Raw genomic sequence first — 17,372 nt, 5'->3', positions numbered from 1 at the left:
CCCATTTTACAGATGAGGTCACTGAGGCCCAGAGAAGTTAAGTGACTTGCCCAAGATCACACAGCAGACATGTGGTAGAGTTGGGATTCGAACCCATGACCTCTGACTCCAAAGCCTGGGCTCTTTCCACTGAGGTCATGGGTTCAAATTCCGCTCCATCAACTGTCAGCTGTGTGACTTTGGGCAAGTCACTTAACTTGCCTTGCCAACTTGTACTTCCAAAGCACTTAGTACAGTGCTCTGCACACAGTGAGCGCTCAATAAATGCGATTGATTGATTAACTTCTCTGTGCCTCAGTTACCTCATCTGTAAAATGGGGATTAAAACTGTGAGTCCCCCGTGGGACAACCTGATCACCCTGTAACCTCCCCAGCACTTAAAACAGTGCTTTGCACAAATACCTTTGCACAAAACGCTTAACAAATACCATTATTATTATTATTATTATTATTATTATCTTTTTGTCATTATTTGGTTAGGGAATCGGGTACAGCCATGCTTACATTATATTAATCAATCAATCAATCGTATTTATTGAGCGCTTACTATGTGCAGAGCATTGTACTAAGCGCTTGGGAGTACAAATTGGCGACATATAGAGACAGTCCCTACCCAACAGTGGGCTCACAGTCTATATTACTCTGCTGTCCTCTCCCAAGTGCTTAGCACATAATAATAATAATGATGATGGTATTTGTCAAGCGCTTACTATGTATCAACAACTGTTCTAAGTGCCGGGGTACATAGTTTCTACACAGTAAGCATTCAATAAATACCTTCAATATATACAGCCTTATAAGTTTTCTTTTAATCCTTGAGGTTATTTTATTTAAATAGAATTTCTTTTTTAAAGGTATTTATAAGCTACTTTTAAAATTCATGTCAAACTATCTCATTACGGTTGATTTCTTTCCCCTTCACCTGGCAGTTTTTTTTTCATGCATATATTATTTATCTGATTCTTCCCATTCTTACTCATTTTCTTATTTTAGATAACTTGTTGGAATCATTCCATAATTTCAGAGCTTGGGAAAGGAAATTAATAGAAATATTAATTAAATGCAAAACCTACTGAAAAGTAATCTAAAAGCAGAAATCAGTTCTCATCCAGAGGAGGGGGGTGATGGGGGGATTTTTTTAGTCCATTTAGTCCATAGGGAAATGATTTAGTCCATTTAGTCCATCTTTAGTCCAGTAAGGAATTTAAATGAACTGCTGTATTTAAGGATATTGTTTCTCTGCTAGTAACATGGTGACCCAGAATATCTCAGCGGTAAGCTTTTATAAACACCTAAAATTCTATTTTGATCAAGGCTTTAGAACAGCATTTCACTGTGCCCTATTTGTCAGTCCTGTTTCAACAGGTTACCATATGATTCCTAGTTAAATGTGGATTTGAGCAGAAATATTTTTCAAAATACTGAAATATTATTGCAATAATGAATTACTGAAGATTTCAAGAAAGAGTGATGATTTTAATTGTTAGGAATGTTCCACAGAATATCAGGATATTGGCTTGAATGTAGCAATGAATCAATCATTCATTCATTCATTCATATTTATTGAGCGCTTACTGTGTGCAGAGCACTGTACTAACTGCTTGGGAGAATATAATATGAAAATATAAAAGTTGGTAGACATGTTACCTGCTTATAACTGAGCTTACAGTCTAGAGGGGGAGGAACACATTAGAATAAAGGAATTATGGGTATGTGCATAAGAAATGTAGGGTTGGGGAAGGAATTAATAAAAGGAGGAAATCAGGGTGATGCAGAAGGGAGTGGGAGAAGAGGAAATGAGGGCTTAGTCAAGGAAGGCCTGTTGGAGGAGATGTGCCTTCAATAAGGCTTTGAAGGTGGAGAGATTAATTGTTGGTTATGAAGAGGGAGGGCATTCCGAGGTCAAAGACAGGATGTGAGCCCATTGTAAGCAGGGATTGCATTTCTTTATTGCTGGATTGTACTTTCCAAGAGCTTAGTACAGTGCTGTGTACACAGTAAGTCCTCAATAAGTATGATAGAATGGATTGAATGAATGAATGGATTTATTCATTCATTCAATCATTTATTGAGCGCTTACTGTATGCAGAGCGCTGTATCAAGCACTTGGAAGTACAGGTCAGCAACATACACAGACAGCCCCTACCCAACAACTGGCTCACAGTCTAGAAGGGGGAGACAGACAGCAAAACATAACAAGTAGACAGGTATCAATACCATGAATGAATACATGAATGAATGAATGAATGATGGTAAGGAGCTTCTGTTTGATGCAGAGGTGGACAGGCAACCACAGGAGGTTCTTGCGGAGTGGGGAGATGTGGACTGAATGGGTTTTTTAGAAAAAGTATCTGGGCATCAGCATGAATTATGGACCGGAGTGCAGAGAGATAGGTGGCAGATATAGTAATCAAGGTGAGATAAAATAGAATAAGTGCTTGGATGAACGCGGTAGCAGTCTGGATGGAGAGGAAAGGGTGGATTTTTAGCGATGTTGGGAAGGATGAACCAACAGGATTTAATGATAGATAATGCCAAGGTCAGGGGCAAGAGAGAGAGGTTGGTGATGCTGAAGGCCTAGTTGCAGAAGGCTTCTTGGAGATGTGCCTTCAATAAGGTGGAGAGAGTGATCGTCTGTCAGACATGAAGAGAGGGCATTCCAGGACAGAGCCAGTAAGTGGGCAAGAGGTCAATGACGAGATAGATGGGATCAAAATAGAGCGAAAGATTAGGTGACGATTGAATATGTGGGTTGAATGAGAAGGATGAGACTAGGTTAATGCCAAGGTTCACTAAGCCTCCCATATTTCCTTTGGGTAGCTAGCATATGTGTAATTGATTTATGTCGCTTAGTCTCCTTCACTGTACTTTTCTTGGACATCTTTAAAATATTCACTGTGGTGTTTGTTAAGCGCTTAGTACAGTGCTCTGCACACAGTAAGCGCTCAATAAATACGACTGATTGATCTGTACAAAGTACTGGAGTAGTTGCAAGATAATCAGGTCAGAAACAGGCCCTATCCCAGATGAGTCTCACATTCTAAGTAGGAGGGAGAACAGGCATTGATTCTCCATTTTACAGATGTGGAAACTGAGTCAGAGAGAAGGTCACACAGCAGGCAAGTGGAAGAGCCGGGATTAAATTCGAGGTTCTCTGAGTCCCAGGGTTGTGCTCTTTCCTGGCCAGAGGGAAAACATGGGCAAGGGGTTGGTGGTCAGAGAGATCATATAGAGGCACAATGACTAACTGGGCGTTATAGGAATGAAATGTGCAGGCTGGGTTGTTGTAGGAAATCAGTGAGCTAAGTTAAGAGTAAGTAAGCTGACTGAATACTGGAGGGTTTTTTTGAGTAGTAATAATGGCATTTATTAAGCGCTTACTATGTGCAAAGCACTGTTCTAAGCGCTGGAACAGCACTTAGAGGAGTGGGGAGACATGAACTAAACATTTTATTAATAATAATAATAATAATGATGATGGCATTTATTAAGCTCTTACTATGTGCAAAGCACTGCTGGGGTAGATCCAAAGTAATCAGGTTGTCCCAAGTGGGGCTCACAGTCTTCATCCCCATTTTACAGATGAGGAAACTGAGGCCCAGAGAATAATGATAATGATGGCATTTATTAAGTGCTTACTATGTGCAAAGCACTGTTCAGTGAAGTGACTTGCCCAAAGTCACACAGCTGACAAGTGGCGGAGCTGGGATTAGAACCCATGACCCCTGACTATCAAACCCCTGCTCTTTCCACTAAGCCATGCGTCTTCTCTATTATAAAAATGATTCAGGCAGCAGAGTGAAGGATAGATTGAAGTTGGAGAGACAGGTGACGGGGGGCCAGGAAAAGGCTGATGGGTTGTTCATTGGTTGTTGCACTGCTTGTTCAGGTTGATGGACATTTTCAAGGACCAATTTCCTATTTTCTCCCAAGCTTCATGTCAAAACCTATTCAATTTTTCCCAGCCTTCTTCAATTTCAAAAGAGAATATATTAACCCAGAACTCCAGCCAAAAGAGGGAAACGGAGTAGTCAAGAAAAAAATGATGTAAAAATGCTCATCAAATCAAATCTTCAGCAGTCCAAGGAAAAGATAATGAATTTGTTTTCCTTCATGATCACTAAATAGATGCTGGCTCTTAGCTTGGAGGAATCAAATGGAATTCAGTGGGCTACAAATATGAGAAGAATACATGGAGTAAACCTATCTTCTGGCAGAATGTAGTCTTTAAACATAAAATTACTCTCAATCAGGGAGATCAGAAAACAATTTCTAGGTAGAATTGAGAATGAATGCAAATATGAATGGATTGCTAAACATAAATAGATAGAGATATATGTTGCCAATACTATCTATCTGAAACTGATAAAGGCTAGGTAGGTGGTGCTGTATTTTCAATGAAGGTGATCATAGGCACAGGGTGTGCAAAGCTGAGATAATGAACACCCTTGAGATACAGAATGAGTCCATGTACAGTTGTGTCAGCTTTAGGAATTATGGCCCACTGTTCCACCACGGTGCATATCTTGAAATACAAAGTGTATCTCTTTCATTTCAATTTGAAAACAACTGCAAACAAAGAAACCTAGAAGGCAAAGGATAAATCTGAACCAAGGAAAAGGAGGGAGTAGAGGGTGGTGAGGTGAGGAGAACTGAACAAAAGAAACACATTAATCATTCCTGCCCCAGTTTACCATTCGGTTCAATGATTGTTTGCCTTTTGGAATGTGGCTTCACTTCATCTTGGGACCATCAATATTCAGCTGAATGTTCCCTCTTTGGCTGAAGTCTTCATTTGTTTCTCTGCCTCTGCCTAGATGCTGTGAGAGTTTGTCCCAACTCTCCGAGCGACAATGTGCATTTAGTTCTGTTAGTCCCATCAACTTTCCTATACTCTTGCCAGGGCTTCAAATGAGATCAAATACCAGATCTGTTTAATTTACTAGTTTGTTTAACATCCATCCAGATTGGTGCTACAATCGTCTGCTCGTCTGTCATATTTATTAGCTGTCATTAAAGTCCTTTCATCCTGACTAGTTTTGATAAAGCACTGCTTAATCCTAACTAGTTTTGATGGGATCTTTCCCTCAGGAGGCACCAGTCCCTCTGCGAGAATAACATAAAAGGAACGCAATAAATGTCAACAGTCAAAGCAGGAAAGCAAAAGCTGAGGCTAAGAAAAGGGGAAGGGTGCCATCGCTTCAAACCTCCCTCACCAGGATCAAAACCAATATGAAAGAGGAATCATACCCATTCCTCTTTCCCCTGCAATTCCAAGCTCCCTGTTAGCCAGAAGCTGACAGGAGTATTTTTCTTAGGGAAAAAATATCAATTTCCCCATTGATAACTGAGAAAGTAAGAAAGTTGTGAAAGTTTGTCAGGAGTAATGTGCTTTAGATAAAAGTCATATTGCTACAACCCTCTCCTCTATATTTCTATTTCCTTGGACAGTTGTTTTTACCTCTCTATTCCTTCTCCTGCCAAGGTCAAAGTCCTCATCAGCTTTCTCCATTATTATCTAACTGATTTAAAATCCTGTCTTTCCAACTTGGACCCCATTTGGAAATGCATCCAAGGGGAATGATGAATAGTATTCTGAGAAAGAGAGGAAGGAGCTCCATTTCCTTAAGTCTCAAATTCTAGGACAATTGAAGACGATGAGGAACGGTGTAAGATTCTGAACATTTAGCAGAGTCTAGCATTTAAATGCCTAATAGTCACATAATAAAGCTATCCATATTCTTTTCTACTATAATTCCAAATTGCAAAAAAACCTTTTGTCTATCTCCCCCAATTAAATTGTAAGTTCTGTGACGGTAGGGAGAATGCTTAGTACAATGCTTCACATTTAGTAGCATTCAATAAAGTTTAATAAATGAATATTATATCCCATCTTAAAAGTTGCTCTCTTTAGACTGTAGACTCTAGACTGTAAGCATGTTGTGCAGGGAATCTATCTATCAACTCTATTGTAGTATCATCAATGGTATTTATTGAGTGCTTTCTGTGTGGGAGAGTACAACTGAGTTGGTAGACACGTTCCCTGCCCACTATGAGTTTACAGTCTAACAGATGCTTAGTACAGTGCTCTGCACACACTAAGCACTCAGTAAATACCATTGATTGATTTAGATGGTAATTTAAGAATTTAAAAAAATTTGAAAGAAGACCTCACTAAAAGGTAATAAAGCATGAATAAAAATCCATTCTGTCTTCTGTGCCCTACCCGTGCACTCATGCCCACTTCAGCACTGCAAGGTCCAGAGGTCAGCAGGAAATGTCTTACCTTGTAGAATAGGGTCACTAGTTGAAACATTATCCAACTGTCCCAAATTTTATTTTTTGAGAGTTGTTCCACTGTGATTAAAACCTTTCTGCAAAAGTTGGTCTCTTTGAGCTAGAAATTCTAGAAGACCAGAAGGGCAAGAGGCTGGCTCAATAACCAAGGAGAAGTAAATGGCAAATGCATCAGTGTGATAAAGACAAAATTTCCTTTGTTGCTCATGGTGAAAGATCAGGTTTTGGGGTCTTTCCACTACACCTGCACCAGGAGAAAGGATCCACTGTCAGTAATGCTGTGTTCTCTGTTTATCCAAAGTGATCATGACATACATTCTATTCTTTCTGTTCCCTCAATAATGATTCTTAGGTTTAACCTGTGGCTATATATATAGATTTTTAATATGACATGCTACATTTTATCAATGGACACAGTAGCTGTGCAGTAGTTGTGATACATGCTTTTCGGAGAAGCAGCATAGCTCAGTGGAAAGGGCCTGGGCTTTGGTGTCAGAGGTCATGGGTTCAAATCCCGGCTCTACCAACTGTCAGCTGTGTGACTTTGGGCAAGTCGCTTCACTTCTCTGTGCCCCAGTTACCTCAGCTGAAAAATGGGGATTAAAAACTGTGATCCCCCAGGGGACCACCTGAGAAGCAGCGTGGCTCAGTGGAAAGAGCCCGGGCTTTGGAGTCAGAGGTCATGGGTTCGAATCCTGGCCCCGCCACATGTCTGCTGTGTGACCTTGGGTAAGTCACTTAATTTCTCCAAGCCTCAGTTACCTCATCTGTAAAATGGGGATTAAGACTGTGAATCCCACATGGGACAACCTGATCACTTTGTATCCCCCCTAGCACTTAGAACAGTGCTTTGCACATAGTAAGCGCTTAACAAATGCCAACATTATTATTATTATTATTATTCTACATTCTGTATAGCTCTTTGGCACTTTGGAAGATGATGACACTAGTAAAGGGACCTCTTGCACAATGATAAATACTTGGAAGCAGTATGGCTTAGTGGCAAGAGCACGGGCTTGGGAGTCAGAGGATGTGAGTTCTAATCCTGGATCCACCACTTTTCTGCTCTGTGACCTTGGGCAAGTCACTTAACTTGTCTTTGCCTCAGTTACCTCCTCTGTAATAAATGGGGATTAAAACTATGACCCCCATGTGGGACAACCTGATTACCTTGTATCTACCCCAGCTCTTAGAACAGTGCTTGGCACATAGTAAGCACTTAACAAATTCCATTGTCATTATTATTACTGCAAAGCAAAGTGGTATGTTCCCTGCCCATGTCAACTGAACAAGCAGTGGTGTTTATTGAGTGCTTACTTTATGCAGAGCACTGAAGAATGTACAATATTGTAGACCTGGTAGACATGACCCCTCTCATGAGGAGCTTGCAATCTAAGGAGGGAGACAGACAGTACAGTAAATTACAGATAGGGGAAATGCTTTTCTATATTTTATATAACTCACCATTTGGGATAATGCTGGGAGAGGGACCTCTTGCACTCTGCTAAGTATCTGGAAAGTTCAAAACAAAATTGGCATGTTCTCTGCCCATGAATACCTTACAATCAAACAAGCAATGGTGTTTATAGAGCACATTCCTTATGCAGAGCACTTGGGAATATGCAGTATAGTAGAGTTGGTAGAAATACTCCCTGTCCCCTTGGATTTTACAATCTACAGGGGAGACAGACAATAAAATAGATTACAGATAAGGGAAAAAGGTGAGTATAAGGTTATGTACACAAGTATTGTGGTGTTGAGGTGAATATCAAAGTACTTAAGGGGTACATAGCCAAGAGCATGGGTGACTAGAGGGTGGGGCTGGCAGGGGAAAGAAGGGCTAATTACACTTTGAGTGAGATAGACATAAGAATAATTACAGAGTAATTCAAATAAATGATTGTATATGCAATTAAGTGAACATATATATGAATGCTGAGGATGGATATAAGTAAGTTCACGAGTGCAAGAGATGACTGATGGGTTATGTGACTTGGGGACTGCAGACCAATCTGGAAAAGCTTGTTGGTAGAGTTGGGATTTTAGGAGGGCTTTGAATGTGGTGAGAGTTATGGTCTGCCAGTAAAGGGGTTGGAGGCATGGGAATGAGGTACAGTTGGTAGATTAGTTTTTGAGGAATGAAGACAGTGAGTTGGGGAGTTGTGGGTTCAGTAGATTTCTAAGTGGAAGGACTAAGGACGGCAGATGAAGGTTTTGAGATGAGGGGAGATGTACGCCAAGGGAGATTTCAAGTAAATGATCTACACAAAAGTACAGTGTAGATTGAAGGGGAGAGGCTGGAGTCAAGGAAACCAGTGAGGAGGCTGATATAATAGTCTAGCCATGATATGACCAGAGCTTGTATCAGGAAGGAAGTTGTTTTGAGGGGAGAAGGGGCAGATCCGGGAGATGTGCAGGTTTGGTAGAAGACCCTACTGTGGCTCTACTCATTTCGTAAGCCATTGTTTCAAGTGATGCTCATGGTGACCTTACGTAGTGTGGTGGGTCTTTATTCACTGCTTAGCAAAAATTCACTGGTAGTTTGCAATTAATAATGCAAACAAAAAGCCCTTCAAAAAACAAACTGAAGATATTAAAAAGGCACATATGACATATAAATATGTACAAATAAAATAAATGAATAGAGTAATGAATACGTACAAACATATATACATATATACAGGTGCTGTGGGGAGGGGAAGGAGGTAAGGCGGGTGGGTGGGGAGGGAGAGGGAGAGGAAGGAGAGGGCTCAGTCTGGGAAGGCCTCTTGGAGGAGGTGAGCTCTCAGTAGGGCCTTGATGGGAGGAAGAGAGCTAGCTTGGTGGATGTGTGGAGGGAGGGCATTCCAGGCCAGGGTGATGACGTTGGCCGGGGGTTGACTGCGGGACAGGTGAGAATGAGGCACTGTGAGGAGATTAGTGGCCGAGAAGCGGAGGGTGTGGGCTGGGCTATAGAAGGAGAGAAGGGAGGTGAGGTAGGAGGGGGCGAGGTGATGGAGAGCCTTGAAGTCAAGGGTGAGGAGTTTTTGCCTGATGCATAGGTTGATTGGTAGCTACTGGAGATTTTTGAGGAGGGGAGTAACATGCCCAGAGCATTTCTGGACAAAGACAATCCGGGCAGCGGCGTGAAGTATGGATTGAAGTGGGGAGAGACAGGACGATGGGAGATCGGAGAGGAGGCTGATACAGTAATCCAGTCAGGATAGGATGAGAGCTTGAATGAGCAGGGTAGCGGTTTGGATGGAGAGGAAAGGGCGGATCTTGGCAATGTTGCGGAGCTGAGACCGGCAGGTTTTGGTGACGGCTTGGATCTGAGGGGTGAATGAGAGAGCAGAGTCGAGGATGACACCAAGTTTGCAGGCTTGTGAGACGGGAAGGATGGTAGTGCCGTTAACAGTGATGGGAAAGTCAGGGAGAGGTCAGGGTTTGGGAGGGAAGACAAGGAGTTCAGTCTTGGACATGTTGAGTTTTAGGTGGCGGGCAGACATCCAGATGGATGTCTGGATGGATGTCAGCAGATACCATCATTAAGACACAGATGTAGGACATATTTAAATGGTCTCTGGAAAGGAAGAGCAGGAAGAATGATATCTTCATCATATTTCCACATGCAAGAGGAATATACCAAGGTCTAAGACTCCAGGGTTGTCTTCTTGTGAAAGCTCATTTTTGCACCTAAGTAATTCCAATGATAACAAAGAATACCCACTCCCCCACCCTCCACAAAACAGACTTTTGTGGTCATAATAGAATTCCTGAATTCCCTAATTGTGTTGAAACATTTAATACATATTTTCACAAAACTAAATTCTGCTAAACTAGTACTAGATTTTAATTTTATTCAGAAATGACAGGTTCGAATTTCACAGCAGTCCACCATAGACTTGTCTGAAGGAGATACATTGGTCAATTTTTAAGTGGTCTATGGATGGGGTTGCCTCCATTACCATCATCCACTACCGGTCACAGCCTCGAACTTGGGTTTCCGGAGTGTAAAGTGTTTCTTCACAACCATGCCAGGAATTAAAGACTATAAGTCTACTACTTTCATCCATCATGATGCTCTCCAAATGCTGTATTTCCCTTGCTCTCAAGCCCCTCCAGAGAGAAGTCAATCAATCAATCAGTCAGTGATATTGAATGCTTACTGTTTGCAAATCACTGTACTAACCACTTGGGAAAGTAAAATAAAATGGAATTGGTAGGCATGATCCCTGTCATCAAGGAGCCCAACTGGCAGAGTTGTGAGAAGTTATATTTACTTGGGATGCAGGAAAAATGTCTTTGTCACCTTTCTAGATTTTCTTTGCCTCAATCACTTATCTTTGCACCAGCCCCTGTCCCACCATTACCATCCCTGGGCCCTAGGATCTAGCAAGAAACAGCGTGGCTTTGGGAGTCAGAAGTTGTGGGTTCTAATCTCGGCTCTGCCACTTAGCTATGTGACTTTGGGCAAGTCACTTCTCTCTGCCTCAGTTATCTTATCTGTAAAATGGGGATTAAAACCTGGGAGCCCCATGTAGGGCAACCTGATTACCTTGTATCTACCCCAGCGTTTAGAACAGTGCTTGGCACATAATAAAAGTTTAACAAATACTATCATCATAATAGTGATTATTATTATTATTTTTATTATTATTAGTTCATGATACTTCTAACATCGCCTTCTTGCGGGTAAGACCACATTCCTTATTATGGGATTGGCTCTGAAGTCTCATGGCTATTCAGAAAATGCCTAGGTACCAACATTCTCAGAAGTGCTATAACAATCCTACAGGGAATCTGTGTTGGGAGTATAATTCACATAAGAGGAATTTGGTTGACTTACAAACTTTTCTGGGTGGACTCTCAGTTGTACTAATCCTGAGGCGACGGGGTTTGAACTTCGGGTCAAACATAGTGCTGCCTCCCCTACACCAGGCACACATTGCAATCTGGCACCGATCTGGTGCCCTCCCACACAGGTGATGATAATGTTGGCATTTGTTAAGCGCTTACTATGTGCCAAGCACTGTTCTAAACTGGGCAATGGACAAAGTGTATACCCCACTCAGGGGTTGGGTAGGTGTTGGTGGTGGTGGCTACCCCTGACTGCCGTTGGCCCCAGGGAATTCATTTTTTAATTTATTTGTATTATTGCCTATCCCTCCCACCCCACCAATCTAGGCTGTAAATCAATCAATCAATCAATCATATTTATTGAGCACTTACTGTGTGCAGAGCACTGTACCAAGTGCTTGGGAAGTACAAGTTGGCAACATATAGAGACAGTCCCTACCCAACAGTGGGCTCACTATGGGCAGGAAATGTTGCTGTTAATTGCTGTATTGTACTTTCTCAAGTGCTTAGTACAGTGCCCGGCACACAGTAAGTGCTCAAATATGATGGAATTGAATTTTTTTGTTGGATTTTTAAATAAAAACACACATTTGGCTTCTCATTTTGTCTACTCTGCCTGGTCCACAGGGAGGTGGGCCTTGGGAGAAGCAGCATGGCTCATTGGAAAGAGCACAGGCTTTGGAGTCAGAGGTCAGGGGTTCAAATTCCGGCTCCACCAGTTGTCAGCTGTGTGACTTTGGGCAAGTCACTTAACTTCTCTGTGCCTCAGTTATCTCATCTGTAAAATGGGGATTAAGACTGTGATTCCCCCCGTGGGACAACCTGATCACCTTGTAACCTCCCCAGTTTAGAACAGTGCTTTGCATATAGTAAGCGCTTAATAAATGCTATCATTATTATTAGCAAATTTCCTGAGCTCTCCATTCTTCAGTGGGAAGGTATAGCTCGGCTCCTTCCCCTATCATAGTCCTGAGCATAGTAATAATGGATTAAGCACAAGCCTGGGAGCCAGAAGTTCTTGTGTTCTAATCCCGGCTCTGCCACTTGTGTGCTGTGTGACCTTGGGCAAGTCACTTGGTTTCCCTGCACCTCAGTTACCTCATCCATAAAATGGGGATTGAGACTGCGAGCCCCATGTGGGACAGGGACTGTGTCCAACCCGATTTGCACATATCCACACTAGCACTTAATACAGGGCCTGGGACATAGTAAGCGCTTAACAAATGCCATAATAATAATAATGAAGGACAGAAGCAACAACTGTTCTCCCTACCTGCCATGAAAACGAAATGAATCAGGATATTAGAAGGATAAACATTTTCCTGCTTCCCCTATTGCTGCTTCTGAAAGTGCATTTTCTTGGCCACTCCAGAGCCTGGGAAAATGAGCCAGGACAGTGGCTCATTCTTCACTACAATCCTACAATCACTCATCCTAACCCGACTGGAGAGACAATCCAAGAATGAGGTGGCATGTCAAGCAGTCCACAGGAACACAATGTACTAGCTCATCTTTACACTGGAATAGGGAACAGTAGACTCTGGCCCAAAGAACAAAGACCATTGTCCTCTGGACCCCTTTTCACATCCTCCAACATGCTTTGTCCTTTCCCAGTTCTTCCCTGAAGGTGGGCTTCCTTGCCTCTGACATCAGTTGTGTGGTCTGGGGCATTCTGAGGTGCATCTGCATATGTTTTGATGTCCTCTGGTTGGGAGTCAATGCAATCCTTGCAAAAAGGTCATGTTCAGGTCAGCTAGTATGACCTTCTTGTGCTGACTGAAAAGAGTGGGGGAATTTTTCCTGCCCCTTCAGTATTGCCAATATCAATAGTTTTCCTGGTGGTGTTGAGGCTATCTATCCTTTGTTGTATCCCTATTGTACTTTCTCCATTGTGCTTGTAACTGCCCCTATCCCATCATCATTTTGTGTTCAATTTACTGTTGTGTGGCTCCTGCTACCTGACTTTTCTGCTAGGGTCAGAAAGTACCACTCTATTCTCTTGCACCTCCAGTGTTCCCAATACATACAGTTTGAGTATCCCTAGAGCTACAGTAGGACCCCTCAATCTCAGTGTTTAGTTTCTTTAACAACTTCCAAGGTACTTGTGCAAAAGTAGTGAGAAGAAATCACTGTTACTTTATTTGTGAGGGAAATTATCCTTTTCTTTTACACTCTTGAGAAACCACTTGTCTGTTTAGTAGTAGCTTCACAGAAAAAGACTCATACCCAGGTTATTACCCCCTATAATGAAAGTTTTTTTCAACATTTTTGATTTCTAAAGGGATTTCAGAGTCCCATTTTTATATCTACTTTGTTTATGATTTCTCCCAAGAAAAATGATTTTACATTTTTAGGGTTAAATTTCATCTCATTATATGTGCCCATCTCCCCAGGCTCGTCATCCAGTAGCACAGTAATCTCTCCTGTTTATGTTCTAATTTAGAATAATCTCCAAGTCTGATTAATGTTGAATTCTAAAATGACTGGTGCTCCTCGGGTAAATATTCAAGATTACAGATCCCCTAGGCTAATATATATTGCTCCCCTCTCCTCCACAAATCCCAAGGCTGAATTGCTGATAGTTTCTCACTGCTGTGAATCTGGCAGCTGTTTTTTTCCTTAATTGATATGTTGACGTTGCTATTTAGTGTGTGCCTTCCTGCAGTGTCAGTTATTTCATGTGGTTTATCAAAAGCTTTTTTGTAAACCAGATCAACCAAGTTTTGAATGCTGCTTTCATCTTCCAAACTGGGAATGTATTAAAACACAACAAAACAAAACCCAGAAACAACGTTGCTGTTGTTTGATGGGTTAGTCCTCCTTTTTCCTTTGGATCCCTTCCCTAATGCATGCCTTAATGAGTTCACCTTATTACTAAATCAAAGGATCAGTTTTCATTTTTTCAGCCATCTCTTCCCCAGTTCTCTCAAACTCTTTTGTAAATAGCTTCTACATTAACCTCTGGCTCTCATCCACTTAACTTCAGAATAGCTCCTGAATTCCTTAGGCTAACCATTCTATTTTGGTTTGAAAACTGTGATACTGGGATACCATAGAAAACATGAATAATAATAATAATAATGATAATAATGGCATTTGTTAAGCACTTACTATGTGCCAAGCACTGTTCTAAGCATTGAGGGTGGGGGGGGGAATATAAGGTAATCAGGTTGCCCCACATGGAGCTCACAGTCTTAATCCCCATTTTACAGATGAGGTGACTGAGGCACAAAGAAGTTAAGTGACTTGCCCAAAGTCACATAGCTGACAAGTGGTGAAGCCAGGATTAGAACCCATGACCTCTGACTCCCAAGCCGGTGCTGTTTCCACTGAGCCACGCTGCTTCTTTACAGTTAAGTGACTTGCCCAAGGTCACACAGCAGACATGAGGGGGAGTCAGGATTAGAACCGAGGACCCTCTGATTCCCAGGCCCAAGCTCTATCCACTAAGCCATGCTGCTTCTCACTCCCCGGTCTTCACTCAGTGACTGTACAAAGCTGTCATGTTTGTGATTTTCTGTGGTGGAAAGCAGAAAGAGCATAGCAGTGGGAATCATGGGACCTGAATCCTAATCTCAGTTCTGCAAGCGGGAGAGTCATCAGTGGTGAAGATTTATGGCTACTATACTGTTTGGGGGCTGTATATACCCTCTCTAAGTCTTTCTCCTCAGAACCCATTGTTGGGTAGGGATTGTCTCTATCTGCTGCCAAATTGTATTTTCCAAGTGCTTAGTACAGTGCTCTGCACACAGTGAGTACTCAATAAATACGACTGAATGAATGAACTCATTCTAATTTCCTAGTCCAAAGCATGTTGCCTCTGCTGGGGAACTTTTCTTGCACACTCCCTCACCAGCCTACTTGTACCCACTTAGGAGGGTTAGCATCCAGCACATCTTCCCTTGTGGGGCTCCCAGCCCTGCAGAAGGGCAAGCAAGTGCTTCCTATTTACCTGCCTCCTGTGGCACCACCCAGCTGCTGACTCCTAGACAACCCCTAGCCTGCCACGTCCTGGGTTGTACTGATTAAATCAAGGTATTGTCTTGTCTTATGCCATCGGGTCATCTCCAACCCATAGGAAAATCATGGATCCATCTCTCCCAGAACGTCCCACCTTCATCTGCAGTCATTCTGGTGGTGTATCCATAGAGTTTTCTTGGTAAAAATACGGAAGTGGTTTACCATTGCCTCCTTCTGTACAGCGAACCTGAGCCTCTGCCCTCGACTCTCGCCCATGCCACTGCTGCCCAGCACAGATGAGTTTGGACTTGCAGCAGATTGCCTTCCAATCACTAGGAATGGAATGGATATGGCTCTGCTTGACTCTCCCTCCTGTAGTCGAGACTTGTAGAATACTGGAAACTCTCCAGGTGCGACCCGGAGAGGGGAAATCAAGGTTCAGGATCAGCTAATTGTCCCTTTTCTTTTATCAGTGAATTCCAGTTCTGGGTCTTTCTGTTTGATATTATCCATCACATGGCTGCCCCACTTTCTTCTCTAATAAGGAAGTAAAGCTCACTTGTAAAATTCTCATTTAAAACACATGCACGTCACATTTCATTTTGGAAGTCTGGAAAAACAGGAAGAAAAGGCAGCAGCAGAGAATATTGAATTTTGAACTTCTTTTAGGGTCACTGCCTGCTTCTTGTGGCACTAAGTGCATCTGAGATACTGTTTTTTTCATACCTGACATACCAGATATATAGCTTTGCAAAGTGCATATGTATCACTAATATTCCATATAAATGACCTATGTACCATTAATTTCTCCTGGATTCTCCTTTTTTTTTTCAATCATATTTATTGAGCGCTTACTGTGTGCAGAGCACTGTACTAAGTGCTTGGGAAGTACAAGTTGGCAACACATAGAGACGGTCCCTACCCAACAGTGGGCTCACAGTCTAGAAGAGTGGGCTCACGTCTGTCTGTCTTTCTGTCTGTCTCTGTCTCTCTCTCTCCCCCACCACAGTTTCTCTCTCCTCTCACCCTCTCTCTATCCCTGCCTCTTCCCATTTCTTTATTTTCTTATTGCTAGATTTCTCCATTCTCAATCACATACCTTGATATTGTCTATCTTGCTGCCAACTGTTTGCCTACATCCTACCTCTGGTCCGGAATACCCTCCCTCTTCATATTTACCAGACCATCACTCTCCACACCTTGAACGTCTTTCTGAAGGCGCATCTCTTTCAAGAGGCCTTTCCAGTCATGGCCCTCATTTTCTCTTCTCCCACTCTCTTCTGTACCACCCTTATACTTGGATTAGCACCCTTGATTCAACCTTTCATCAGCCCTGCATCGTTTATGTACATATCTATAATTTATTTACATTTACTTCGGTCTCCCCCTCAAAACAGTAAGCTCGTTGTGGGCATGGAATGGGTCTTCCAACTCTGCTATATTGTACTCTCCCAAGTCCTTAATACAGTGCTCTGCACACAGGAAACACTCAAAAATAAGATTCCTCAATTCTGTTTTTAGATCTAAATTTCATATTTGAGAACATGAAATTTTGTCTGCACTTGGCTTCATTGTCTTGTCCTTTTCCTCCTCCTAAGATGGCTTATTAAGGTTTGTGAGGAGTTTTGTGCTCAGAACAGCATTTTATTAAGATGATGTGAGTAGCTTTAGGTATGATTGACTGAGGAAGGGAGAGGCTTGAGGTGGGGAGGGTCAATAAGGAGGCTGTTTCAGTAATACAGTTGGGGTAGGAGTAGTCATGGTGGAAAATGAGAGGATCCATGGAATATTATAGAGGAAGAGGAATCATCATTAGAGACAGATTAAATATGTGTGATTAAAGACAAAGACATGAAAGATGACACCGAAACGTTGATCTGCAGAGGCAGGGAGGATGATGGTGTAGGTGTCAAGTGATGGTAAATTGAGAAGAGGAAAAGGTTTAGGAGGGCTGAGATGTAATGTCAAAAATTTGGGACCACAGTGCATCCCCTCCTGAGAGATCTTTCTGGGGGACCCTGACGAGACACATAGCATATGCTCATATAGCCCTGTTTTAGTTTTAAAACGTTGTTGTTCTCCAAATGTATCAAGAGGCATGTAATGTAATTTGGAAAATTCCATAGCCATAGATTAGTATGCAATTTATGGTTGTAAGAATGATTCCATCTTGATAGGTATTGCCTTATTTCCCTTTTCAAATCTTTGTCAAACCATCCATTAATCATTTTGTTCACTACAAGGTATGAATTGTTATAAATGTTGTGACATTTCCT

Source organism: Tachyglossus aculeatus, chromosome 3, assembly GCF_015852505.1.
Source record: "Tachyglossus aculeatus isolate mTacAcu1 chromosome 3, mTacAcu1.pri, whole genome shotgun sequence".
NCBI lineage: Eukaryota > Metazoa > Chordata > Mammalia > Monotremata > Tachyglossidae > Tachyglossus > Tachyglossus aculeatus.
Note: the sequence above shows the minus strand (reverse complement) of the source record.